Source organism: Ambystoma mexicanum, chromosome 3q (assembly GCF_040938575.1).
Source record: "Ambystoma mexicanum isolate Mex_15411 chromosome 3q, UKY_AmexF1_1, whole genome shotgun sequence".
NCBI classification, from domain to species: Eukaryota; Metazoa; Chordata; class Amphibia; order Caudata; family Ambystomatidae; genus Ambystoma; species Ambystoma mexicanum.
In genome coordinates, this window is record NC_090926.1 from 1,269,553,796 (window position 1) to 1,269,569,182 (window position 15,387).

At 46.9% G+C, this 15,387-nt stretch overlaps 1 protein-coding gene across 18 annotated transcripts in view; it reads right to left on the minus strand.

Moving 5' to 3' along the window:
• CACNA1A (calcium voltage-gated channel subunit alpha1 A) overlaps nt 1-15,387 on the minus strand; it is a 2,932,691-nt gene that overhangs the window by 854,097 nt on the left and 2,063,207 nt on the right. The gene's annotated exons all lie outside the window — the stretch shown is intronic.

Consider the following 15,387-nt stretch of genomic DNA (forward strand, 5'->3'; position numbering starts at 1 on the left):
CCAACAAGCCCTAAACCGACTTTCTACTCCTATAGGGAATTAAAATAATTTTTAGCATATTTTTACTTCTTTGCCAATCACATTTAAGTATTTTTGCCTGTGTTTTAAAATCATCCCTGTTGCTCTAAGCTTGCTAGGGGGGAACTGAATTGGTATTGCATTTGGACCGCCAACATGGGGGGCTGGGATAGCCGACCACCACCGTTCCTGCTCTACAATCAGCCAGTTCCTCTGCTGCCGCAGGCAGGGGCCTCCCACCGGCAGTCACCAGCGGGCCCACAGCCGGCGCCGGCCCAGTGTTCATCGTCGTCAGGCCTGGACTGGCTCCTCGCCACCAACAGAGGCCCGGGACCGATCTGGACCGCTGCAATTTTCAAGCCCCGCTGGCTTCACCAGGCTCACACTGCTCTCGTCGCCGGTCCGCGTGAGCGATCTCCTTTCCATGCAGGGCCACGGGGAGCAAGGTCTTCCTCCCCTCAAACCAGTCTGGTCCTCCTGCCGATCCCTCTCGGGGCTATAACACTATATGGGGGTCACGTGGACCCAGAATGCAACCACTGTCTCTCCTTAGCTGGTGAGTGCCGGCCCTGCACTGCGCATCAATACAGCCTGCTCCGTTGTCAGCACCTACCACCTCTTGGGCACCTGGACCTCTGTGTGTGATTTCACCACAAAGATCGCCATAGGTCACGGTGGTGTTTGGAGGTCCCTTATAACGCAGCCATGCTGGTCAGCGCCCCCAGGTGTTCTCCCGGAACTCACATTTTAACATTGCAGGCTGCACTATTAAAGTAGCATCCCACGTGAAGACTCTGGGAGTCTATTTTGACGCTCAGATGTCTTTTTATAAACATATTGATTCTATTAGATCTTCTTGCACTTGTATAAATAAGCTTTTGTATGAAATCAGCCCATATCTAGCCATAGAAAACAGAGTGGTAATGGCTACCACTCTGATCAATTCTTGTTTGAATTATTGCAATAGCCTACATTAACAAGCTACAGACCGTACAACATGGTGGGATTAGAGCTCTCCATGGTCCCAAGAGAGGCAAACATGTTACCGCTCTGAGACGAGATCTTCACTGGCTCCCGGTGCAACATTGCATCAAACATTAGGTTTTAACACTAACCAAGATATGTGTGGCTGCATCTGCTCCACATTACTTGAGTTGAATACACATTAAAACCCCTGTTAGAGCTTTACGCTTGAATGAAGGTCAACCGGTTTTTAATTGGCAACCTATGGGGCCACAAGCTTTGACGCTTGGGCTCCTAAGACATGGAACGACCTACACCTTGCACTGCACTGCTGTCCATGCATTTCAAAATGTAAAAAAGGATCTCAAAACATTCCTGTTTAATAAAGGAATAGATTAAGCCTTCTTGGGGTGATAGGTTGTGTTGGTTTATGTTCTATGTTTGTTTGTCTCTGAGGCTTCAGGGGTGTGGCGCTCAAAGAATATTGAAACAAATAAATAAATCATCAGCTCATTTGATCATTACCTGATCCCTGAGGTGCTCCTCCTGACAATGGTAAAACTGGCATTTGATTGCCAACCCTCTCAGTGCTGTCATAAATTCCTCTATGCTTTCCCCTTTCTTCTGCTCTCTTGTGACAAATCGGTGTCAGACATAAAACCTAAGCCGATGAAATCATTCCCCTGTCTTGGAAGGGTGACGCAGAGGAAAAAACACAGAAAGATGAATCTTCTGTTTGATGGAAATTCAAGATCACTTTCGGCAGAAAGGAGGTTTCACTTGCAAAGTCACCTTCTCTTTGGGAAGAAACAAATAGGGAGGTAAAACAGACAGTGCTTGGAGCTCACTCGCCCGTCTCGTGGAAGGAAATCACCTTAAGGGTGAGCAATCTAATAGAACAGGAATGAAGGGGTACAAACAGAGCAGGTACACACAATATAGGGGTTATTATTTTAGATGCTTGTCCATCGTTAAAACTGGGTAATGCCCAAGCAAAGTATATTAACACAAAAAAGAAGAAGGACATATCACCCATACATTTAAAAGGAGGGGAATATATAATTTTCCTCAGTGATTTGTTGTACTGAATTGGTCTCCCCAAAGGAGAGGTACAGAAGTAGCTTGTTACCACCCGTTCATGTCTACAAAGAATCAGTTCATCAGATAGGTATTTATACATATTTGTACAACGATTAATGTTGAGAAGGAAGAAAAGCTACAGAGGGGGCAGAGACATTTCTATCTGGCCCTACCTCTGTAAGCCACTTTCCCAAGACAGTGCTGGTGGACAGCTTATCTAAAAGTGGATAGAAGAAGGAGGTGCAAAGAAATGCTTCAAATAGCTTTGTTTTCTTTATCAAATGCTTCAACTGTAGATGTGGATTATCTAATTTCTTGATAGTCTTCTTGTAACAGTGATAGTGTACTAGACTCTGACAAGTGTAGCCCAAGGGAGGACAAGTGTTGAGAATGGAGCCATGAGCTAGCTACGTAGCAATTAAAAACAGGACAGAGACCCCCACCGATATTTTAGGAATAATTGCTTTATTAGCCTATACTGTGGCTGAGTGTGCCATGATTAAAAAAGGAGGAAAGAGCCCTCTCGATAGAGCAATTTAAAAATTAATAAATGTTATGAAGACTCAGCAACTGAGGACAGTCTTGTGTTCAACAGATGGGAAGAATGTGACCAGGACCAGCCTGAGTGCCCTCAGCTCCATCAAGTTTTTGTGTTCCCGAGACTCTGCGGGAGTCCAAGGTGGTGACAGGTAAGAGCCCCAACCAGTCAGCGATGCTTCCATGACCACTGTCACCTGGGGTCAAGGTTGACTACACAATGCGCCTCTCACCAAGTTGTCTCGCATAGCCCACCATGCAAGATCCTGAGCCACCTGGTCCGAAACTTGTAAAAGGTCCAACATGTGCCCCTAAAACTGCAACCATTGACAACGGAGAAGCCACTGAAGTGATCTCATGCGCAGCCTCGCCTCTGGCACCACTATGATGCAGGAAAGCCGAGGCCGAGTTGTTCATGTGATTGAAGGACATTGACCATCCAAAAGATGTTTGCCACAAGATCCTCAGGTGGGAAAGCCCTGCCCAGGTGAGTGTCCAAGACCGCTCTGATAAATCTGAGGAACTGGAATGGCAAAACCAGAGACTTTCTGAAGTTCAGGGAAAAGCCCAGGCTGTGTAATAGCGTGCATGTACGAAGTAGATGCTCCAACACTCGTACCTGGGAGCGGACTCGGGCGAGCCAGTCATCCAGGTAGGTAAAGACATGAATGCCCTCTCTCATGAGGCAATTCACTACCACCACTAGCAGATTGGTGAAAACCTTGAGTGTTGATGACAGACTGAAAGGCAGGAGCTCAAACTGGTTGGTGGTGCGTGTTGGCCCACTACGAACATCAAGTACTTCCTGTATTTCCAATGAATCGACAAGTGGAAGAAGGCATCCTGAAGGTCCAGTGATACCAGTCCTGTTCAGCAGTAGCAGATCCAGGATGGGACGCAAGCCTTGGACCTTCTTCGGTACCAGAAAATCGGTGTAGTACCACATCCTTAATCGCTCCGAGCGTGGTACCAGCTCAAATGAGTTCTTGAGGGACGTGGTCTGGAGGGCACTGTAGGAATGGGAGGCAATATCCCTGTTGGATGACCTGCATGGTCCTTGACCATTCCTGGCTCCCAGTGTTGAGTGGCATAGCACGTCAGTGAGGCTTTGCACCCTGGAGAACAGCAGAGATGGCGGCTGCGGCACCTCTTCTCCACGGGAAGCATCTGCCCTGTATTCTTCCCACGGCAGACTGACTGCGGCCTCTTGGGGCATATGTGGTGGAGGGATGAAAACCCGTTCAACGAGATGCCGCCTGTGTGGAGGGTTTGCACAGCAAGCTCCAAAGACTTAGCCATTGCTTTAGATGACTGAAACTTCTGGAGGGCGTCATGAGCCTTAGCAGCAAAGAGGTTCTGTCCATTGAAGAGCATGTCCAACAGCTTGGGCTGAACATTGGCCGCAAAACCTGATGTCCTCAGCCAAGGTCTGACCACAGTGCTCGTGCCCATGGATCTGTCTACACAGTCTGCAGCGTTCAGCCCTAATTGCAACATCTGCTGTGCTGCCTCCTTGTCATCAGTGAGCAAAGACAGGAAACGCTCCCTTATTTCTCCTTCTGGGATTTATTACGCTGCATTGGCTACAGCCGTCCACAGGCCGATGGAACATTTCGCCATAGCGCAAGAGGCATTCACGGCATGCAGTGCAAGACTGACAGACATGAAAACCTTCTTTGCCCATGCGTCAAACCTCTAACTTTTCCTGTCGGCTGGCAGAGATAGGAAGGTAGACGTTTTCAACAATCTCTCTGGTGAAGCTTGGGAGGAGAGAAACGCTTGATCCAATGTAGCAGTTCCCTGCCCACTGCTGGAACAGAGGCAGGATTTTCCCATACCTAAAGTACAGTGGTTTCTACTGCCACATTAAAGGGCAGGAGTGTCTCATTCTAGGGGGCATCGTCCAATATGGCACATAGTTTGTACTGAACTTTAGGCCTGGATGTGGCAGGTTGAGGCTTACATTGGGTTGGAACTGGCAAAATGTCCATCTCCGGAGAGGTATCAAGGCCATTGGCGACCTGCAGGTCCTCTGCCAGTTCAGTACATCCTCGGCTTCCCCTAGAGCCCCTCCAGAAAAGACCTCTCCTCCCTAGAAACCAGATGTTCTAGCCCAAAGGGAACTTGATCACCCTCATCACCGTAGATGTCATACATCTTGGGCATGAAGGTGTCCATAGGGAGTGGGGAGTTTTTCTGCAGAGCCATGGTGTCAACGACACTGGTCAGCGCCGCCGACAAAGCCAGCACCGAGGCCTCGGGCCTGAGGGTGCGGCCTGTCGTTGCTGAGGGAACCCAGTCTCTTTCTGGTCCAGGCCAGAGTGTGCAGGAGTGGTCCCCAGCGGGTGAACTGTAAATTGCAAAAGACACGGTGGGACCAGTCGTGGCAAAGATGTTCAACTTCTTCAGACGGTGGTTCTCTCATTCCTCTGGCAAGGAGGACTGGGTAGGAAAAGGTACCAGCGGCGGCAGTTCAGGAGAATCCCTGGAGCTGTGGTTCTTCTTGTTCGAAGAGGAATGGCGGTGTGAAGACTCACTCGGGGAGCGGGACATCATCCATTGTTTCTTTTTCTTCTTCTTTTCCTTGAGCGCAGCTGCCCGTTCCTCAGAGCGATGATCCGCACTGTGCGATCTCGACTGAGACCGCAGAACGTCATCTTTACCTTGTGAACAAACGTGAAGAGTTTCACCGCCCAATCCTGGTGGGCCTTCAGTGCATAGACTGGTACGATCTGCAATCCGGGGTGCCGTGGTCCTCGCCCAAGCAACATAAACAAATTTGGTGCAGATCCGAGACCGACATCGGGCAGTAGCAGATTGCCCATAGCTTGAAGCCAAAGGCCTCAGACGGAGTAGGCATGGCAAACAAAAGAAGAATGCCCGAGGACACACAGTGTGGCGCTGCTATATATACTGGCCCCAACGTCATGTCAGGTGTCAGGAGGCATGTAGAGGCATCGGCCCGAGCCGACGAGTATCCGTGCCTCATCCCAGAGCAGTGGAAAAGTTTCATGCTTCCACATACCCAATGATGATCAACATTTTCAATTCATGGTGTGGCCCTTTGGCATCAGATCCGCCCTGCCCATATTAACAAAGTTCCTCTCGCTCGTGGCAGTGCCCCTCACGAGGCAAGATCACAATGTGTATCACCATCTTGTTGGTTCGGGATCTTCAGGTGTTAGATCCAAGTAATCCATCCAATAAACAATGGCACTATTGACTATGTTGTGTTTTTCGATGAACTTCGGCAAACCGCAACTGCCTCCATTGCATGAAGTGCAATTTCTGGGAGCACACTTCAATACTAACACTGCCATTCATCAGCTATTTGAAGGGATGGTAAACTCTGTCCTGCGCTGGAACAATCCCTGACCAAACAACTCCTTTTGATGGTCGAGAAATGCATGACGTGTCTATGCCCACTGTCCTCAAACATTCTGCTAATCCTTTACTGCAGATTGAGACGGTAAACTATTCAAAAGCTTATACTAGAAACAAATAACAGGAAAACAGGAAGACAAAATCCAACCAGAGAACTCTTTTAAGAAATCGTTCTTTTGCTGGAAGAATCGAGTCAATCTCGAGTCCAATTTTGTTCTACCGTGAAAGTGGGTACAATTGCCTGATTGGATGTCTGATCTTTACAGCTCCAAAGCCATCAATTCAAAGGCCATTGGGATGTGCAAGAGTCCCAGCTCCACATACAATAATCCACACACAAAGAACAACATACTGGGTCTGTGAGCAGTAAGGTGGGCATTCTGCTGGTCAACGGTAAAGTGGTCTATGTTCTCATAAACATTACCACTACAGCATCGTATATCGGAAAGCAAGGTATGACTATCCAAGAACCATCAGTGGCTAGAGGAGGGCTTGGGGAGGGAGTTCTACACCACCACATATTTCACCTATATAAGGGTTCAGATAGGTGGACCTCTTTGTCACTGCACACAACTGGAAATGCCAATCCTACCTACACAAGCAGGTTTGAGCAATGGGATCCTCTGGGTGGCGTTCTCAATTCCCTACTCACGGACAATTGCCCATGCCTTTTCAGCGATACTCCAGATCCAGAATGTCATGTGGAACCTTCAACAGCAGCTTCGGCCGATAATCCTGATTGTATATGCGTTGGACATAAAACTGTGGTACTTAAACCTACTCCATATGTCCAAAGTATATCCCAAAGGTCTGAAGACACAACAAGCATTTATCAGTACAACTCTCCCCGAAGCAGGATATTTTGGTGCGGCTCCTTCGGCACCAGGTGTTTCGGTGGCTTTTTCGAAGCAGATCTGCCATCGGGGGGGGCCCTGTGGGGGAACTGCACTCCCCCTCCTGCCAGACATCAGAAACTCCAGCGTAAGTACCACATACTAGTACTTCCAGTATATCAGCATTTCACAGAAAGAACATACATTAATCAAATTGGTCATACCAGAAATCAAATATGTGGGTAGCAGGTTTCTCACAAACCTCTAATGTCAATGTCTAACCTACTGAACTAGCTGACCAGCTTAATGTGCAACGCTATGCTTTCACATTTTGAACATAGTTGCATATGCAAATCATGTTTTTTTCGCTGACTTCCCTACTTGTATATTCCTACCCCCAGTGCAAGCCAGTCTGCAAGTGCCCCGATAGGCCTCTCCGACTCTCAATGTGTTCTGCATTTTAACAAGTCCAGTGAAATAATTCTGCTGCTAGTTGCAATACCTTCTAACTAAGAACGTCTCCAGCTGAGACAAAGGCAGTTTTTCCCTTCAAACAGCACACCAGACCCGCAGCTTGTACGCTGCTCATCTGGTAGACTGGCTCAGGTGCCACTTTTTCCTCTTAAGACAGGGCCTTGGGTTTGAAGCCAGGATGCACTCTGCCCTTATTAACCCCTCACTTCGTTTCAATAATGTACAAAAGTGGAAACGTGCCACTTTTTTTAAAGATTTGTTTATTCAGGTTTTCAGTGTGCATTGAAACCACAGTACAGTATTTACGGTTACCAATAACACCCTAAAGTTGACAATAGGGTGCATCATACAGCATTCCGACCAACAATTCCTACTACCAGGGATTAAACATCCTGCCCCCCCACTCCTTCTACACCTACCCCAAACCCACATCTGAACATGCTGTTGGTCCATACATCCCATTCAAGGAGGCTCCAAGTCAGCGGAGGAATGCAGCTCATTCAGCAGCTGGATCCAATCTACCATGATCCCTTCCTCCAGATGGATCCCGGGTTCTTTGCAGAATGTACAACTCTGCCATCCCCCACCTACGGATGTCCTCCATACAATGTATCAAGGACGGACCCTGGGGTTTGTTCCAGGCAATAGACACCCGCCTTTTTGCCAATATCAGCATGAACTGAGCCAAGTGTCTCCTCATACTCTTACGTCCCATCCCCTTTCCTCCATACTGCATGGGCATCCCTTCCAAGGAGACAGAACCTTTTTCACCGGAAAAAACCTTCTTCCCATTTAAATTTAGTGGCCCAGGGAGCATGCGCTGCACTGACTTCGCCCTCCGGCGCCACACCTGTGATGCTTGAGCTAAAACATGGCGCTGGTGCGCAGTGCATTCTGGGGGCACTCAGAGCCATAATGGATATTTATTCCATGCCTTAGTGGAAGCTGCACTTGCTGAAAAACATGTTTTCAATGTTATCCGTTGCTAAGACTGGTATGCATGCCTCAGCCAAGGACACAGCGCTGGGAAAGCTAGGATTCACAGGTGCCGGCTGGTACCAGATAAAAAAGGTTTCTTATGGCTTGCTATGTCTGTGCCAAGTTCTCAAGATGAGTTATGGAATTGTTTTCCGTGGTGCTTTAGGAGAGTGAAGCGCTTTGCTCCTTGGGGTTAAAGTCGGTTGACCCGGCCGGCAGCCAACGGTCACTCATCAATGCGCAAGCACTAATGCCAGAAGGTTCGAGAAATTGCCACCCCTTTTGAGGAGTGCATATATGCGGTGCTCTAGAAAGGTCAGGCGGAAAAAGCACAAAGACCTCAGTTGGAGGGGGGACGCCTTGTTCCGACATACCTGTGGGCTGTTGTGCTCTCAGCCTGGCTGTTACCGGGGTCTTCCAGCCACTTCTGGCGAGATAAGGAATTCAGTTATGCCCTCTTTTCTGTGATTTACATCTGTGTTATCACTTATTGCTTTATGTATGTTTAACTATGAATAAATAGCTGTATAAGTGCTCATTATCCTCTAACTGCGCGTGTGGGTGTGAGTTATTGTTCCGTCAACCTGCGTTCAAAGTATTTTCTCTGCTCTGCAAATGTACTGGTGATAAATAACTGCCTGTGCACTCTTGGCGAGCAATACAACACTTAAGTACCCTGTTCCACATTGACGGGAACGGGCCGAATTCACCAGCGCTCCTGAGTTTGGGTTCGGCCATGTAATTCTACGCGCGTATACTTCTTCTCTTTGTCTTTTTATCATTCAGGTACTCGGTCCTCAGGCGTCACGCCCCTCACCGGGGCATGTCGACTTCCACAGGGTTCAGCAGGTGTCCATCCTGTAACAGGCCCTGATGATTGGGCTTGAGACCAGAGCCATCTGTTTACCGTCCTTAGGTCCTCTGTCTTCTCACTTTGAGGACACTGAGCAAGCTGCTTCACTGAGTCCCAGAAGGACCAATTCCATCTTCCCAGTAAAGCTGAGGCCCTGCTAGACCGCAAGGTGATACAGGCCTTTTCCCAGACTGATTGCAGAGATGTTCTCCCTTCCAGTCACTCAAAGTCTGTCACCTGGTTTCAACAAGTAGGTCTGCCCCATTAAGAGATCCAAGCCTAAAAAATCAGACATTAATGCACATTATAACTTGCCCTCAGCACTCATGCAAAGTCAAAGCATGTTTACTGATGGTGATTCTGAAACTAAGTGCACTGAGTAGACATTTCAAAATTGCAAACAGTGTTTTCATTTCTTTGGCAGTAGTGCTGGAGAAAACAACAAATACATAATTCATTTCAGCAGTCTACAAGACTGATATGTATCCAATAACAACACAATGGGGGAAGACACTCCCAGCTCAATCTGTGGAACCTGTGCAGATACATTTTAACCCACCCATTGTCTGACTATTACAACGAAAACTGAAGGAGACACAGCATGTATTTTTCCTCGCAACTAAAGCTTTTCAGAGAAGAAAGGCTTCACAAAGAACAGCCCTGTTTAAGGGGTATGGAAATGCTAGTTTGACAGCTGCGGTTCCGCGGCTGTCACAGATCAAAAGAAATCTTGACAGGGTGAGAAATAAGCCTGTCTGTTTGTGCCTCTCCCTGCGCCTGTTGAATTCACAAAGTCTTTTACTACATGGTCTACCACACTAAAGTCTTATAGAGTGTCAATGTCTTTTGTGCATCTTACACATGGTCATCCTATAAGAACTGCTATTGGAAAAGAACCAGGTTGCAAAGACATCAACAGAGTTCTGCATTTAAGAGTATCAATCCATTTTGCGATACACAGCCAAACCTTGAATAGGTAAAAAAGATCAAAAGCCCTAGCCAATGTACGCCAATCGACAATGGTGTCCTTAGTCACTTTTAAGGAACAAATTACTTCTCTGTAATGTTCTTTATGATAGATGTCCCTCCTGCGGATTCCTCATCTACAGCACAGCTGCTCTTTGGGAACTTTTTCGCTGCATCAGCTCTCCTCAATGTCTCTACATGCGGCATGACATCACGGTCAGTATATCTCGAGGTGCGGCTCTCTATGACCTCAGTTTCACCCTTTTTACCCTGCACTCTGAAGCTAATGGACAGCAGAACCTTGCAGACAGAATATGTGGGAGGAACATCCATCAGAAAGAATATTACTGAGAGGTAAGTCACTTATTTTTCAAATGTATTCTTTCATTCTTACAGATTCATAATTTTTGATAAACTCCTTTAGCAGTACAGAGACCTGGAACAGGGGAGAGAGTAAGAACACCACCTATCACAGAAAGCCCTGGAGATACACCCTACCAAAACAAGCATCCAGCCCTGACTGGGAATCAAAACAGTAATGTTTGCCAAACGTGTGCAGTGAGGTCCACATTGCTGCCTGGAAAACATCCAGAATAGGGACTCATTCCTGCAAGGCAGATGTGGAGCCAATCCTGTGGTTGAATGGCCTCTAAGACCTTCAAGCACAGCCTTTCTAGCCAGGTTGCATCATTCTGAAATGTAGAGGATGATCCACCTTGACAGGGTCTGCTTAGTCACAGCCATGCCAGCACCGGCATAACCCACAAAAAGCTGGTCATCTTTCCTGCAATTCCTCGTCCAAGAGACGTAGCAGTTGAGGTCCTTTACCAGGTCCAGCCGTTGGAATCGCTCCACTGTCTTGGAAGGATGAGGTGAAGGAAAACAACAGAAAGATGGTTCTTTTATGAGAAATGGAAGTCAGAGACTACCTTAGGGAGTAAGGATAGTCCTCTCAAAGTAACCTTCTCTTTGGAAAAAAACAAATAGGGATGTTTAACAAACAGTGCCTGGAGCTCACTAACCCATCCAGCAGAAGTAATGGCAACCAGAAAAATCACCTTGAGGGCGAGCAACCTTAAAGAACAATCACACATTCTGATTCGGATCATTTTTTTTGCTCAATAACTTGTTTGGGGCAATCAATATTTGATTTTCATTTTCTATTGCCTTTTTGCCATATGAAGACTACTACCTTCCAAGTGAAACATTGTTTTAGTCTTTAATCAGTTTCTATGGAAAGCAGAAAGTTACAAAAAACCCACGGGGTCTTGGAAGTTATCTTTATGTATTTACTATAAGCCAATGGTATCTGTAGGTTAGCGTAATTAAAAGTATCAGAGAGATGAATGGACCAAATATTTCAAACAGTTCTCATAAATACTAGTGCGTGGAGGGATTTTCATCCTCCTCAATCCTTCTTGTGCCAAGTTGCAGCCCAATGATAAGCCGACCGGTTTCAGTGGTATTGATAGGTACACCACTTTCATCAGGGCTGGTGAAGTCAGCGTTAGATCATCTGTTGTCTTCGTAAATTGTAATACAGCATAATATGGCTTTTTCTAGGAGGACCCAGTGTTTCTCACTTATATGCTGGTCCTTGATTCAGGAAGCATAACTTTGATCTTCCTGAAAGGGCAGTTCTTTAGACAACCTTGTCAGTGATTCCATTCATAACAATGTGGATTTTGCCAACCAACCTTAAAGAACAAAAATGCAGGGACTCAAACAGAGTAAATATAAGAAATGTTAACACCAAATTCAAATCCAATGCCGGAGCAATAAACTGGTGTGGAGGAAATTGATTGCAAAAGCCTTGCAAACATTGCATCACTGGGGGGGGTCAAGAAGAACAAACCCTGCTCAAGGTTTCTTTTGAAAATTGAAATAGAGTAAAGGTACCCCTTCACAGTGCCATTCTGCAGGAAAAGGAAAGCAGAACATCCTGTACAAGTAAACGTTTCCAGATCCCTCTCCCGGCACAAATACACATTTTGTCATAAATGGACTTGGTGATAAGCCTCTGAGCAGAGAGGAGCATGACAAGAATGCCAGCAGGCAAAACAAACTACTTATATCTCGGCCTCTCAGCAGCCAAACATGAACACTCAGGCTGTTGCAGTTTAGATGGAGCACCCACCTTTGCAAATGGGGAGAACAGATCCACTCTTTATAGAAAGGAGCTTTTATTCTCTCTTGTGATTTGATGACATGAACTATCTTCGCTGGGAGGATAGCTCAGAGTCATGCGCTCACATTGGAAGCAAGACAACAAGGAGCAACACAAGTTCGATCCCTGGGTGTGCTTAGAAATCTAAGGGTATTAAGTGCATTATAAATAACCAAATTAACTGAAATTAAATGTTCAGAGCCATGACCACTGTCAGACGTTTGGTGAAAACCCTGGGTGCCAAAGAAAGACTGAATGGCAGGACCTTGAATTGGCAATGGTCCACTCCCAGGTACCTCCTGTGCTTGAGATGAACCAGCACATCCTGAAGTTCTAGTGATACCACCCAGTCCTGCAGGTCAAGGGCTTGAAGGATCTAGGCCAGTGCAATAATTTTGAACTTGCCCTTGGACTGGGTGATTTGGTCAGATTTTTGAGCACCCGAAATAAATCATGCTGCAGGGTATTGGACTGCTTTTAGGGGAGCCAAGTAAGCAGCATTGAGCCCTGTCAGGGGGGCATTTGACCCATCGATTTGCGAAACCACAAGGGCCTACATGACGGTCCGGAAGTCGTGCGGCGGATTGAAGGAATGATTTTGCGAAGGGTTGTGGAAGGACAGGCTGCTGTCAAAGGTGAAGTCTACGGCTTTCGCTAAATCTGAATGTTGCAGATTAAATACATATCATTGAGACGTTGTTGTTTAGCGGGGGGACCGATGAGGACAAATTCAGTGTTGGCTGGGTTAAGTTTGAGGTAGGCAGCTGACATCCAGGACTTGATGATGGCTTGGTAATCACAGAGACGACGGATGTCCTGTGGGATTTTTATTCTCATGTACAACTATGTATCGTAAAAGAAGGGGGGGTGTCACCTCATTCACGGTGCGCTGCACAAACTGTAGGTAGAAAGAGATGCGAATAAAACAGATATGTAACCAACATTTTTTCAAAAGGTATGATTCAAGCAAGAAGTCAAGGTCATGAACCCAATTAGTCACATGTAAAATAAAGTTTATAGTGGAATTTGTATGGTGCGCATATTGGCTATTTTTGGGTCTTTGAGGATTGTACCTAGAGGCTCCATGTAAAGTGAAAAAAAAAAAAGGTTCAGTGAGAGGACGCCGTCTTGAAGGACTCCGGCAGAGACTGGCAGTCAGTTAGAACACAACATGTTCTTCTGGATGGCCTGGTGTCTCCCCAAGAGGTATTAGGTAAACCAATCCAGCACAGCAACAGAGAATTCCATCCTGTTGACGAGGGGCCAGAGGAGGATACGGTGGTACACTGTGTCAATTGCAGCCGAGAGGTAAAGGAGGATGAAGAGGCATGAGTTGTCCTTATTCATGATTTGGAGGGCATCATCCACCACCTGGATGGTGGCCATCTCGATGCTACACTTGGGATGGAACCCCGACTGATAGTCATTTAGAAGGTGTCGTTGATTGATTCTGTTGAGTAGTTGTGTAGTGTAGGGACTACTTTTTCCAAGATTTTGTCAATATATGGGAGATTCGTATTGGGCCGGTAGCTGATCAGGTTGTCTGGGTATAGGGTGGTTTTTTTCAAATGAAGTCACAAAAGACCAGTCTCAAGGGTGTCTGGGAATGCCCCTAAAGTGAGGGAGACACTGATGATGCTGAGTCCCGGGACCATCAATTGATTGAGGCGGGATGATATCATATGAGTAGGAAGTAGGCTTGAGAGAGGCAATTGTTTTTAGGCAGTCTGGGGGAAGAGAAAAGAGTGATTTCAGTCCAGAGGGGCAGTGTGTAGTATGGCAGAGGATAGTAAGTTGGAGATGTCAGCAGTGAAAGAGTCGCTCCTGTGATGTGATCTGCAGATGAGGTGAAAGGTGATAGATTCCTTTTGAGATAAAGGGAACCTGCAGGCAAGTGCTTCGAACAAAATTGTTCTGGGAGAGGGGATGATGGAGTTTGGCTGATCGCTTCTTTGGATGATTGCCACTCCGCCTCTTGCCCTTCCTGGCTGGTCAGCATGTGGATGCAGTAGCCTGAGGGAAGGAGGACATTGAAAACATGGGGGGAGGGTGGGGTAAACCATGTTTTGGTGACAAAGAGGGCATCAAGGTTGTTGTATGTAATGAGGTCTGCGATTTCTGCAGCGTGAGCGACTGCTGACTGAGCATGGATCAGCATAAGTGAGCATATCCATTTGGTTGGAGGGTGTTGGATGGGGAGAGGGTATTGATGAAGAAAGTGTAGCTTGCCGGGGCTGCCAGCGCCCTTGGCCATTCAAACCCTAGCAAGTGTGGGGATAGGCTGTAGAGGGAGGAGACACGTGGCAATGTCTTTTGGTGAGTAGTTGCAATAGCGACTACTTTGTAGGTGGAATTCTGGATAGCGTGTCTGACCCTTGGCCCTATCAGGCCCGCACAGACAAAAACAGGTGAGGTCCTTGTCTTTGTCCATCCTTTGCTGAGGACGCCTAGGGAGGAACAGTTAAATGGGTGGTGGGCGGTGCAACTGAGTGGCAGGGCCTGGTCATGTGACCAGCAGCCTCTTCAATGCAGTCTATCTGGAGCTGGCCTGGGGTTCTTGAGAAAGTACATGCAAGGCATGAGAAATGGTAGTAGGCAGAGCAACTAAGCTGCAGGACCTTGCCACGTGACCAGCAGCCTCCCTAAATGTTTCAATCATTGTCAAACTAGATGCCTCCCATTCCTCTGCTATGGAGGATTAAGTTGGGAATGGTACCTGTGAAGCCATGTCCTCAGAAGAGCCCCCTATTCTTTGAGTAGTGCCAAGAGGAGCTGCTGGCTGAGCGATAACTCTTGATATGTTTCTTCTTCACATGTTTTGGATTGGAGCACAGTCTTTTGTACTTCGCTCTGCACTTGGAGCTCTGTGCTCAAATGGGTCCATATGACATCCTTTTCCTTGTGGAAAATGTTAAACAGCTTCACAGCCCACTCCCTGAGTGTCTTCAGGTGCATTGAAAGACACAATCCACACACAGTCCATTATGCCATGTTCCTCCCTTAAACTGTAGAGACCTATTTTGTGAGGGTCGGAAACCAACATCTGGCATTCACATTGAGCACATGGCTTCAAACCTAAGGCCTTTGTATGGTGTGAAACCAGAAAAACTTACAAACAAAGTGCTGTTCCTGAT